This window comes from Oncorhynchus clarkii, chromosome 18 (genome assembly GCF_045791955.1).
Source record: "Oncorhynchus clarkii lewisi isolate Uvic-CL-2024 chromosome 18, UVic_Ocla_1.0, whole genome shotgun sequence".
NCBI classification, from domain to species: Eukaryota; Metazoa; Chordata; class Actinopteri; order Salmoniformes; family Salmonidae; genus Oncorhynchus; species Oncorhynchus clarkii.
Window position 1 is genome coordinate 55,440,157 of NC_092164.1, and position 13,306 is coordinate 55,453,462.

Genomic DNA, 13,306 nt, shown 5'->3' on the forward strand with positions numbered 1-13,306 from the left:
ACACGACAAATGTAGATGTCAATAAACTGTAAATCTGTGTGTGTGTGTGTAATAGATTGTATATTATCTATATGTGTGTGTAATATATTGTATATTATCTACAGTGCCTTCGGAAAGTATTCAGACCCCTTGATTTTTTCCAAATTTTGTTTATGTTACAGCCTTATTCTAAAATGTATTTAAAAAATATATAAATAATCCTCAGCAATCTACAGACAATACCCCATAATGACAAAGTGAGGGAAAAAAAGTTAATACATTTGTGCAAATGTATTAAAAATAAAAATAAACGTATTTACATAGGTATTCAGACCCTTTGCTATGAGACTCAAAATTGAGCTCAGGTGCATCCTGTTCCCATTGATCATCCATGAGATGACAACTTGATTGGAGTCCATCTGTGGTAAATTCAATTGATTGGACATTATTTGGAAAGGCACACACCTGTCTATATAAGGTACCACAGTTGACAGTGCATGTCAATGCAAAAACCAAGCAATCAGGTCAAAGGAATTGTCCGTAGAGCTCAGAGACAGGATTGTGTCAATACACAGATCTGGGGAAGGGTACCAAACAAATTCTGCAGCAGTGAAGGTCCCCAAGAACACAGTGGCCTCCATCATTCTTCAATGGAAGAAGTTTGGAACCACTAAGACCTAGAGCTGGCCGACCAGCCAAACTGAGCATTAAGGGGAGAAAGGCCTTGGTCAGGGAGGTGACCAAGAACCCAATGGTCTCTCTGACAGAGCTCTATAGTTCCTCTGTGGAGATGGGAAAACATTTCAGAAGGACAACCATCTCTGCAGCGCTCCACTAGTCAGGATCGAGACAAAGATGAATGGAATAAAGTAGAGAGAGATCCTTGACCTGCTCCAGAGCTCTAAGGACCTCAGACTGGGGCGAAGGTTCACCTTCCAACAGGACAACAACCGTAAGCACACAGCCAAGACAACGCAGGAGTGGCTTCGGGACAAGTCTCTGAATGTCCTTGAGTGGCCCAGCCAGAGCCCGGACTTGAACCCCATCGAACATCTCTGGAGAGACCTAAAAATAGCTGTGCAGTGACGCTCCCCATCCAATCTGACAGAGCTTGAGAGGATCTGCAAAGAAGAATGGGAGAAACTCCCCAAATGCAAGTGTGCCAAGCTTGTAGCGACATACCCAAGAAGACTCGAGGCTGTAAATCGCTGCCAAAGGTGCTTAAGCAAAGCACTGAGTAAAGGGTCTGAATAATTACGTAAATTGTATTTGTAATAAATTAGCAAAAATTATGGGGTATTGTGTCATGAGGGGAAAAAAAACAATTGAATCAATTTTAGAATAAGGCTGTAACGTAACAAAATGTGTAAAAAGTCAAGGGGTCTGGATACTTTCCGAATGCACTGTATATCAACGAATTGGCGAGGGCACTAACAGTCTGCAGTATCCGGCCTCACCCTATTACAATCTGAAGTCAAATGTCTACTGTTTGCTGATGATCTGGTGATTCTATCCCCAACCCAGGAGGGCCTACAGCAGAATCTAGATCTTCTACACAGATTCTGTCAGACCTGGGCCCTGACAGTGAATCTCAATAAGACACAAATAATGGTGTTCCAAAAAAGGTCCAGTTGCCAGGACCACAAATAGAAATTCCGTCTAGACACTGTTACCCTAGAGGACACAAAAAACTACACATACCTCGGCTTAAACATCAGCGCCACAGGTAACTTCCACAAAGCTGTGAACCATCTGAGAGACAAGGCAAGAAGGGCCTTCTACGCCATCAAAAGGAACATAAAATTTGACATACCAATTAGGATCTGGCTAATTGCCCTTTATGGTTTTGAGGTCTGGGGTCCGCCCACCATTCAAAATGGGACAAACACCAAATTGAAACTGCATGCAGAATTCTGCAAAAAATATCCTTTGTGTACAACGTAAAACAATAAATAATGCATGCAGAGCAGAATTAGGCCGATACCTGCTAATGATCAACATTTAGAAAAGAGACGTTAGATTCTACAACCACCTAAAAGGAAGCGATTCCCATACCTTCCATAAAAAGCCATCACCTACAGATAGATGAAGGAGAAGAGTCCCCTAAGCAAGATGATCCTGGAGCTCTGTTTACAAACACACAGACTCCACAGAGCCCCAGGACAGCAACACAATTAGACCCAACCAAATCAAGAGAAAACAAAAAGATATTTATTTCCAATGTGTCAAGTAATTAACAAAAACACTGAGCAAACTAGAATGCTATTTGGCACTAAACAGAGAGAGAACAGTGGCAGACCTGGCTCTCAAGAGAAGACAGTCAGTCTCTTGAGGTGGAAACTGACATGCAATTCCTAATCTCCTGCCAAATGTATGACCATATTCGACACAGATTTCCCTCAGATTACACAGACCCACAAAGAATTGAAAACAAATCAAATTTTGATAAACTCCCATGTCTATTGGGTGAAATACCACAGTGTGCCATCACAGCAGCAATATCTGTAAATTGTTGCCTCAAGAAAAGGGCAACCGGTGAAGAACAAACACCATTGTAAATACAACCCATGTTTATTTATTTTCCCTTTCGTACTTTAAATATTTGCACATCACTACAACACTGTATGTAGTAGCCATAATGTGGCATTTGAAATGTCTCTATTCCTTTGAAACCTTTGTGAGTGTAATGTCAACAGTTCATTTTTTGCTTATATATATATATTTCACTTGCTTTGGTAATGTAATCATGTGTTTCCCATGCCAATAAAGCTCTTTGAATTGAATTAATAGAGAGAGATTAAAACAAACACACTGGGTATAGGTGACTGTACTAGACCGTGTGGATGGGTACATACTTTAAATGTTTTCATGCCATGGCAACATGAGTAGATATTAAATTGAGGCAGAGAAACAAGTAATAGCACACTGTCTCACTCAATTCAATATACCAATGCAGTCTATTACAAAAACAACCTTTAGTTCTTTCAGGGATAAGTTATCTGAAAATCAATTGAGAGATAGCCAAATCACTTTTTACTCCCAAAACATATTGCATAGACCTATGGACCTTTTTATCTAAAAGCATTGATAACATTCCATATGGACACTTTTGTTAACGTCAACAAGTTCTCTACATCCACAACATACTTTCTACATGTTACGAGAGACAGATGATTATTTAGGATAGGCAAGTGCATTATGTCTGGGCTATACGTAGAATGTTGATGTTGCAGCATCACAATGGCATCCAGGCTTCCAGGTTGCAGCTTGGGGTCAGACAGTCCTATGTTCAATCAGGCCAATATAGTTTAGTTAGCTAGTGGCCCATGTTTTTCTAGAGGACACCACACTTGCCATTTTTTCCTTAAGACCACCATTATTAGACAAATATGAATAATTCTGAGAATTTATCAGCACTGTATGTTTGTTAGCTAGTTAGCCAGACAGTTTTAGAGGAATGATTCCTGAAATTGACTGTAAAATTAACTGCCAATTTGCCAATATTCCATTTAAGCAATACAGTCAATCCACAGCCATTCACTGGCTCAAATCAGTTAATGATAGGACTTAAACAAGTTGTAAATGCAACCAGTGCTGCTATTGTATCATATAATACAACATATAATAGCACTCTCACTAGATTATGACTCCACTGCCATTGATTTTAATTAGACTGGTTTGGATTTCTCCCTGACCAATATGGCTGCCGTTTAAACCATTCTGGAACTTTGAGAGTTAATGACACAAAAGGAACCAACACTTTTCACTCCATTTTTCCTGTTGGGCAATGCTATACGTCACAGTGTGTTTAGATTTAAGCGCACATACTGGTGCACTTATGCTGCGTTCAAAACAACTGGGAATTCGGAAAAACAAGGTCAAATCATGACGTCAGTTATCTTCCAGTCGGAGAGTCGGAGCTCCAGAAAGAGGCCAGAGTTCCCGAGTTGGAAAATCGAGTTGGATGACTGTTCAAATGTATTTTTCCCAGTCGGAATTTGTTTTGTCCCCCCAAAGTTCCCAGATGTTTTGAACGCACTTACAGTTTAAGTCGGAAGTTTACATACACCATGGCCAAATACAAACTCAGTTTTTCACAATTCCTGACATTTAATCCTAGTAAAAATTCCCTGTCTTAGGTCACTTTATTTTAAGTGTGTCACGAATATTACCGAAGGTGGCTCCCCTTCTTGTTCGGGTGGCGCTCGGCGGTCGTCGTCGCCGGTCTACTAGCTGCCACCGATCCTTTGTTCTGTGTTCGTTTGGTTTTGTCTAATTGGTTTCACCGGTTCCTTGTTTGGTTGTTAGGGTGGGGTTATTTAAGTTCGTTCAGCCGGCTTCTGTTTGTGCGGGCTTGTTCATTCTGTATGTGTTAGAGTGGTTAGTGTTTCGTTGGGTTTCTCGCTGTCCTTGTATTTCACGATAGGGTACTATTTTGTTTTGTAGTTATACCTGTGTTGGGTATACTATTTTGTTCCTGTGAATTTTTTGGACATTAAAGAGTGTCCCGCATCCTTTGCTCTCTGCGCCTGACTCCACACCCATTTCACTCATTGGGCGTTACAAAGTGGTGATACTAAGAATGTGAAATGTCATCACATTCCCAGTGAGTCAGAAGTTTACATACACTCAATTAGTATTTGGTAGCATTGCCTTTACATTGTTTAACTTGGGTCAAATGTTTCGGGTAGCCTTCCACAACCTTCCCACAATAAGTTGGGTGAATTCTGGCCCATTCCTCCTGACAGAACTGATGTAACGGAGTCAGGATTGTAGGCCTCCTTGCTCACACACACTTTTTCAGTTCTGCCCACACATTTTCTATAGGATTGAGGTCTGGGCTTTGTGATGGCCACTCAAATACCTTGACTTTGTTGTCCTTAAGCCATTTTGCCACAACCTGGGAAGTATGCTTGGGGTCATTGTCCATTTGGAAGACCCATTTGAGACCAAGATTTAACTTGGTTAACTGATGCCTTGAGATGTTGCTTCAATATGCTGCCACCCCTGTGCTTCACGGCTGGGATGGTGTTCTTTGGCTTGGAAGCCTTCCCCCTTTTCCTCCAAACATAACGATGGTCATTATGCCCAAACAGTTCTATTTTTGTTTCATCAGACCAGAGGACATTTCTCCAAAAGGTACGATCTTTGTTCCCATGTGCAGTTGCAAACTGTAGTCTGGCTTTTTATGGCGGTTTTGGAGCAGTGGCTTCTTCTTTATGTTGATAAAGGACTCATTTTATTGTGGATATAGATACTTTGTACCTGTTTCTTCCAGCATCTTCACAAGGTCCTTTGCTGTTGTTCTGGGATTTATTTGCACTTTTCGCACCAAAGTATATTCATCTCTAGGAGACAGAACGCATCTCCTTCCTGAGCGGTATGACAGCTGTGTGGTCCCATGGTGTTTATACTTGCATACGATTGTTTGTATAGATGAACGTGATACCTTCAGGAATTTGGAAATTGCTCCCAAGGATGAACCAGACTTGTGGAGGTCTACAATTGTTTTTCTGAGTTCTTGGCAGATTTCTTTTGATTTTCCCATGATGTCAAGCAAAGAAGCACCGAGTTTGAAGGTAGGCCTTGAAATACATCCACAGGTACAGCATAGAATAAATTTTTTGGGACGCACCTTGTTGTGCTGTGCTCACTTGAACAGGAATGTGGCGCGGCAGTCCTTCGTGGGCAAATTTTGTCATCAGTCTGGCATTCTCTGGATTTATGGTGCTTTCAAAACAACTGGGAGCTCGGAGAAAAACAAGGTTGAATCACGGTGACGTCATTGATCTTCAGGTCGTAGCTCTAGAAAGTGGACGGATTTACAATTCCAAGTTGGATGACCGTTCAAAACGTATTTTCCCAGTCGGAGCTCGTTAATTCTCGACTTCCCAGTTTCCTTGATCTCACTGAAGGCAAGTTTTCGTAGTTCCGAGTTAACAGTTGTTTTGAGTGCAGCACAAATCATGCTTCATTGACAACATGGCCAATGTTGAATGTTTATCATTTGGAAAAGAGACCCTTAATCCCAGATTTGGGACCACACAGATTCCTTCCAAACCACTCATTGTTGAATTTGCGATTTCCAACTTGTTGTGTAATGTTTATGTCCAATGGCTGATGAGCACCGATACGTTTTATCTATAATTTATCTTCATATGACAAGGATTAAAAAGGATTTTCTAGTAGATTGCCGACTTGTTTCATGATAACTGCTAGCAACATTTTTTATAAGTATGATGTTGAAATGATCAGTCCAATCAAAACTACTGTACATACAATGTGATTTGACATCACTTTATCTGTGGCCAATGACCTTGAGCCTTCTTGGATGGGCACTTCTAATGTATCTATATGGCAGCACCCAATGGGCTAGAATCCCCATGAGTGACAGAACACTAAGCCAATCATGGTGCAACGCTCGTTATTTGCTGCTGGCTTGCCCCACCACCACAGAAAGCACTGAGCTATGCAGAAAAACCTGCATTCTGGAGCTGCCTTACTCAAGAAAACAAAAAAAGAGACCATGTTTGTATGCGGCTTTATTAACTCGATATACACTACCGGTCAAAAGTTTTAGAACACCTAGAGTGTACAAAGCTGTCATCAAGGCAAACTGTGTGTTTGAAGATTCTCAAATCTAAAATATATTTTGATTTGTTTAACACTTTTTTGGTTACTACATGATTCCATAGGTGTTATTTCATAGTTTTGATGTATTCACTATTATACTACAATGTAGAAAATAGTAAAAATATAGAAAAACCCTTGAATGAGTAGGTGTTCTAACACTTTTGACCGGTAGTGTATATATTTTTTACATTGTTTGCAAACTGATATGTGACACGTACTTATGCCAAAATAACATAAAAAAAACAGGCAAGCCTCCCCAAAAAATGTTTTGCTAAAAATGTAGGGCTCAAAACAGGTGTCCTGAATGACGGATTATGCTTAACTACAGTAATGGATGTTAGGCCTAATGTTTCATCAGGGAGCTACAAAGATTAAGTAAACACGTAACTGCTGAAGTCACTAAACAAATTATGTCATATTCTATTTCTGTTTTTTTTGTTAAGAGAGGTTTACACAAAGTAATGAGACTGGGTGTGTAAGTATGCCTCCAGGATAATATGGTAAAGTTGTCCTTGTTAATCAACAAGATAGTCTAAGCCCTGAAACAAATAATTAAGTCCAAGGTCATCCAAAATCCATCAGATAAACCATTTTTAATTAAACCTGCAAAGCTGATACCAAATTCATTAAAAAAAATAGTTAGCACATTGGGAGCGAGAGACTGTTAAAGAGAGGGAGAGAGAGAGACTGAAAGAGAGAGAGGAAACCCGATTTTGATAAACTCCCATATCTACTGGGTGAAATACCACAGTGTGCCATCACAGCAGCAAGATTTGTGACATGTTGCCACAAGAAAAGGTCAACCAGTGTAGAACAAACACCATTGTAAATACAACCCATATGTATGCTAATTTATTTTCCCCTTTGTACCTTAACCATTTGTACATCATTACAATACTGTATATACAGTCATATGAAAAAGTTTGGGCACCCCTGACAGTTTCCATGATTTCCATTTATAAATAATTGGGTGTTGGATCAGCAATTTCATTTTGATCTATCAAATAACTGATGGACACAGTAATATTTCAGTAGTAAAACGAGGTTTATTGGATTAACAGAAAATGTGCAATATGCATCAAAACAAAATTAGACAGGTGCATAAATTTGGGCACCCCAATAGAAAAATCACATCAATATTTAGTAGAGCCTCCTTTTGCTAAAATAACAGCCTCTAGACGCTTCCCATAGCCTCTAATGAGTGTCTGGATTCTGGATGAAGGTATTTTGGACCATTCCTCCTTACAAAACATCTTCAGTTCAGTTAGGTTTGATGGTTGCCGAGCATGGACAGCCCGCTTCAAATCATCCCACAGATTCTCAATGATATTCAGGTCTGGGGACTGGGATGGCCATTCCAGAACACTGTACTTGTTCCTCTGCATAAATGCCCGGGTAGATTTTGAGCAGTGTTTGGGTCGTTGTCTTGTTAAAATATTCAGCCCCGGCGTAACTTAAACTTTGTGACTGATTCTTCAACATTATTCCCAAGAATCTGCTGATATTGAGTGGAATCCATGCGACCCTCAACTTTAACAAGATTCCCAGTACCGGCACTGGCCACACAGCCCCACAGCATGATGGAACCGATACCAAATTTGACTGTGGGTAGCAAGTGTTTTTCTTGGAACGCTGTGTTCTTTTTCCGCCATGCATAACGTCCCTTGTTATGACCAAATAACTCAATCTTTGTTTCATCAGTCCACAGCACCTTATTCCAAAATGAAGCTGGCTTGTCCAAATGTGCGTTTGCATTCCTCAAGCGACTCTGTTTGTGGTGTGTGTGCAGGAAAGGCTTCTTCTGTATCACTCTCCCATACAGCTTCTCCTTGTGCAAAGTGCGCTGAATTGTTGAACGATGCAGTGACACCATCTGCAGTAAGATGATGTTGTTGGTCTTTGAAAGTGGTCTGTCGGCTGTTTTTGACCGTTCTCACCATCCTTCGCCTTTATCTCTCCGATATTTTACTTGGCCTGCCACTTCTGGCCTTAACAAGAACTGTGCCTGTGGTCTTCCATTTCCTCACTATGTTCCTCACAGTGGACACTGACAGCTTAAATCTCTGCGATAGCTTTTTGTAGCCTTCCTCTAAACCATAATGTTGAAGAATCTTTGTTTTCAGGTCATTTGAGAGTTATTTTGAGGCCCCCATGTTGCCACTCTTCAGAGGAGAGTCAAAGAGAACAACAACTTGCAAATGGCCACCTTAAATCGCTTTTCTCATGATTGGATGCACTTGTCTATGAAGTTCAAGGCTTAATGAGCTCACCAAACCAATTGTGTGTTCCAATTAATCAGTGCTAAGTAGTTACAGGTATTCAAATCAACAGAATGACAAGGGTGCCCACATTTTTGCATAGCCTATTTTTCACATCTGATTTAATTTCATACAACTTAATATTGCTACACTAAAAATATTTCTGGACAATACCCCAGTACTCAGCTTTTATTAGAAAATTAATGGCAACCCACTGTGATCAGCTTCTGTGATGACAAAGTAAATTATTATGCAGCCTCAGAGGGGTGCCCAAACTTTTTCATACCGATTGTATACATAATGACATTTGTAATGTCTTTATTATTTTGTAACTTCTGTGAGTGGAATGTTTACTGTTCATATTTATTTTTTATTTTACTTTTGTATATTATCTACCTCACTTGCTTTGGCAATGTTAAAATATGTTTCCCATGCCAATAAAGCCCCTTGATCTGAATTGAGAGGACTGTGTGAAAGAGAGAGAGAGAGATGCTCACTCACATACAGCTTATGCAGCTAGTTCTACTACTGTACAACTCACACACATAACATGAATATCAATGTATATAGGCATAATCACTGATCATACTTCCCTTTAGTATTGGTTTGCATCACAGTCACGGGGGAAAGGGTAGGCTCAGTTAATTTGATTTTGTTAATCTAAACCCAAATAATGTATCTCTGTGATTCAAAGTATATAGGTATTATTGCATGTTGACTAACCAATCGCAGTTAAATTAGATTTAAATTTAGTAGATTGGCTTGACAGTGGCATTGACGTTGTTGCTTGGCTAGCAAGCGAAACTTGACGTTACACATCGTTTACTTTTGGGAAAACTGCTCCAGACACTTGCCAGCTAGCTATCCTTAGTTCAAATAGCCTAAAGAAAAATTGTGTAATAATATGAAGCGGAAATTATAAACTATAAAATATAAACCCACCATAGTGATGTCGACGAAGAAGTTATGAAAATGTCCCAGGCGGAGGTTCTTGGTTGAACGTGAACGCGCATTGGACTGTAGTTCCACATTGAATCCCACGCCCACTGCGACGTATGGCACCGCCCTCCGGTGAAATAAAGACTGTCCCGCAAGAGAGTAGCCCCTCTAGTAATTTAATAGGGTCTCCATGGGACAGCCATAGATTAAGTTGTACGAATAAGAGTCAACATGTTCTTCTATAGCCTTCATTCAAGTCTTGTGGTTGTCATAAGTGGCCTCAATAGTCTAAATGGCTTCCTCTTCCTGGCTCCTTTAATGTTTTTTCTTCAGCTGCACTGATCTGAAAATACAGGACAGACAGATTGAAGCGATATGAAAGAAGCATATGAGGGGGATTTGCTCTCATCCATTTTCTTATTTTTGTTTGCATATGATCGTTGATAAATCGTAATTTTAACATAACATTTGTCCTTAATGATTGACAATAATACAAGGGGAGGAAGCAAGCTTGTCTATTGAGATGCACCCCATATTGTCAATCATCTTGCAATGTACTATCTGCTAATTGCAATTAGGGGTAGGTGTGCACTGGAACTAAAACTGACTAAAGTCAGCGGTTATTTTACCAGTAAACAATACTGTGGGGGGGAAGTCAGCAAAGAAAGACCCATCCGCTCCTATAGCGCAGTAAAATAATTGTTTATTTAAAAATAAAAATAAAAATTATATGCGCGATTTGGTTTTACACCAGTTTTAACAGGTCCAAAATAATCACACAATTTCAGACCAGGAGCGTGCACGTACCAAAGGAAACAGAGCGCGCGCCTCATTATCATATTCAAACGAACTGCAGCCGGCAGACCCGCGAAATAGAGCACTCAGTGAAGAATAGCCTGCTCATGCGGCACTAACGAATTGCCAGCTGAAAGGATAAATAATCCGATACAAAAGGTAAGACACGTAGGCGTACTTTGCCTTTTATTAGAGATAAACATGCTTTTAATGTTGTGAAAAAGTTAAGTTTCCCATGTATTGACTCTGGTGCGTTTGCAACGGTTCAAATGCCAAACAAACCTGTGGAATGCAATCACAATTTCTCCAGTATTGTTCTGTATTTCAAGAGCGTGGCCATTTGTCTCTGTTTGCAAAATGTGTTTATTGCAGGCGGTCTAACCTCGGCTTCCTCAATTTCGTTTCAGCCTAGGGTTAGGCCTCAAAAGGAACTCATGAGGGGCTGCAGTGGTTCAAGGATCTTCACATCTATACCCACGCATGTAGTCAGAGCTGGCCCTAGCCTTTTGGGGTCAACCGAAGCTAGGCTGAACACATTACATTTTTAACAATTTTATTTCTGATAAAAGCTCGTTCATTTCATGATAAAAGCTAGTTCATTTCATCTGGCATGTAGCCCAGTTTCATAATATTATTTTATGTCCCAACTGCTTGATGTAGTTTAAGTAATCATGAAAAAACAGGCTTTAGGGAATTCCCCCTCCCCCGCCAGCTATTAGTGCTATTGATCACTGTGGCACCATCTCGCCTTTCTGAAAGTTCTATTCCCAGCCCATTGTAGTACGTCACAAGGCCTGCTTTGCTATTGTTGGAAATGAGACCTGCCCACGTTGCTGGTAGTTGAAATGTAAACAACAATTACTCATGGAACGCTGAGGTTGTCCCATTGTTTCCTATAGGAAAATATACGTTTGTCTGTATTTTGCCAAATCTCGCAGTGTATATATATATATTTTTTAGTTGTCATGATTAACATGGTGTCCAATCTCCTAATTATGTAATACTGGGCAGTGTACTCTGTTAAACGCTAGCCCTGAAATACACTTTGCCCCTCCCCTCTCAAGTCTAGGTCCAAGAGGCTTCTAAACAGCTTCTACCCCCAAGCCATAAGACTCCTGAACATCTAGTCAAATGGCTACCCAGACTATTTGCATTGCCCCTCCCCTCTCCACTCTTGTCTTCTATGCATAGTTACTTTAATAACTCTACCTACATGTACATACTACCTCAACTAACCGCTGCCCTCACACATTGACTCTGTACCGGCACCTCCTGTGTATGTTTTTTATCATTTTTACTGCTGCGCTTTATTTGTTTTCTCCTATTATTCAATTTTTTTTAGAAACTGCTAGCAGCTGGGTTTCCCTTTTTGTAATCTGTAATAGTTTGCAAGCCCTGCCACATCCAAGCATCAGAACCGGTGTAGTAGGATTTTTGCTCTTAGTCCTGTATTGATGCTTTCTGTTTTGATGATTCGTCAGAGCCCAGCAGGAATTCTTGTTAGTGTCCCCGCTCCTTGACAGTGGGAGCTCTCGCCTTTTCGCTCTGTGCAGATGTTGCCTGTAATCCATGGCTTCTGGTTGGTATATGTGCATACGGTCACTGTGGGATGTAGTCAATGCGTATCGGCAGCCTGACTGTTGCGTGGGGGTGTGCGGTCAGTGGCAATCCTTAACCCCGCCCGTGCCACTCCATGAAGTGTGCTTCCATGCTAACCAAACGAACACCACTGATTTTACAGATCATTGCACCTGTACATACCCCCTCTGTAAACAGCCCATCTATCTACCTACCTCATCCCCATACTGGTATTTATTTGTTTTTTTGCTCCTTTGCACCCCACTATCTCTACCTGCACATTAATCTTCTGCCAATCTACCATTCCAGTGTTTTACTTGCTATATTGTAATTACTTTGCCACCATAGCCTATTTATTTCCTTACCTCATTACCTTACCTACCTGGTGAAATAAAAAAAATTACTTACCAGGTTTGCACTCTTGGGATTCTGTCAACCAGCCTCATGAGGTAGTCACCTGGAATGCAATTCAATTTACAGGTGTGCCTTGTTAATTTGTGGAATTTCTTTCCCTCGTGCGTTTGAGCCAACCAGTTGTTGTGACAAGGTAGGGGTGATCAATAGAAGCTAGCCCTATTTGGTGAAAGACTAAGTCCATATTTTGGCAAGAACAGCTCAAATAAGCAAAGATAAATGACAGTCCATTACTTTGACTGACCTTCATGTCTTAATCTGGAAAATTTCAGTGCCGTCGTAAAAACTGTCAAGTGCTATGATAACTTGCTCTCATGAGGACTGCCACAGGAAAGGAAGACCCAGAGTTGGCTCTGCTGCAGAGGATACATTCATTAGTTACCAGTCTCAGAAATTGCAGCCCAAATAAATGTTTCAGAGTTCAAGTAAGACACATCTCAACATCAATTGTTCAGAGGAGACTGTGAATCAGGCCTTCATGGTTGAATTGCTGCAAGGAAACCACTACTAAAGGACACCTATAAGAAGACTTGCATGGGCCAAGAAACATGAGCAATGGACAATAGACTGGAAGTCTGTCCTTCTGGTGTGAGTCCAAATTTGCGATTTTTGGTTCCAACCTCTGTGTCTTTGTGATGCAGAGTAGGTGAACGGACCTCCGCATGTGTGGTTCCCACCATGGTGTGGTGGTGCTTTGCTGGGGACACTGT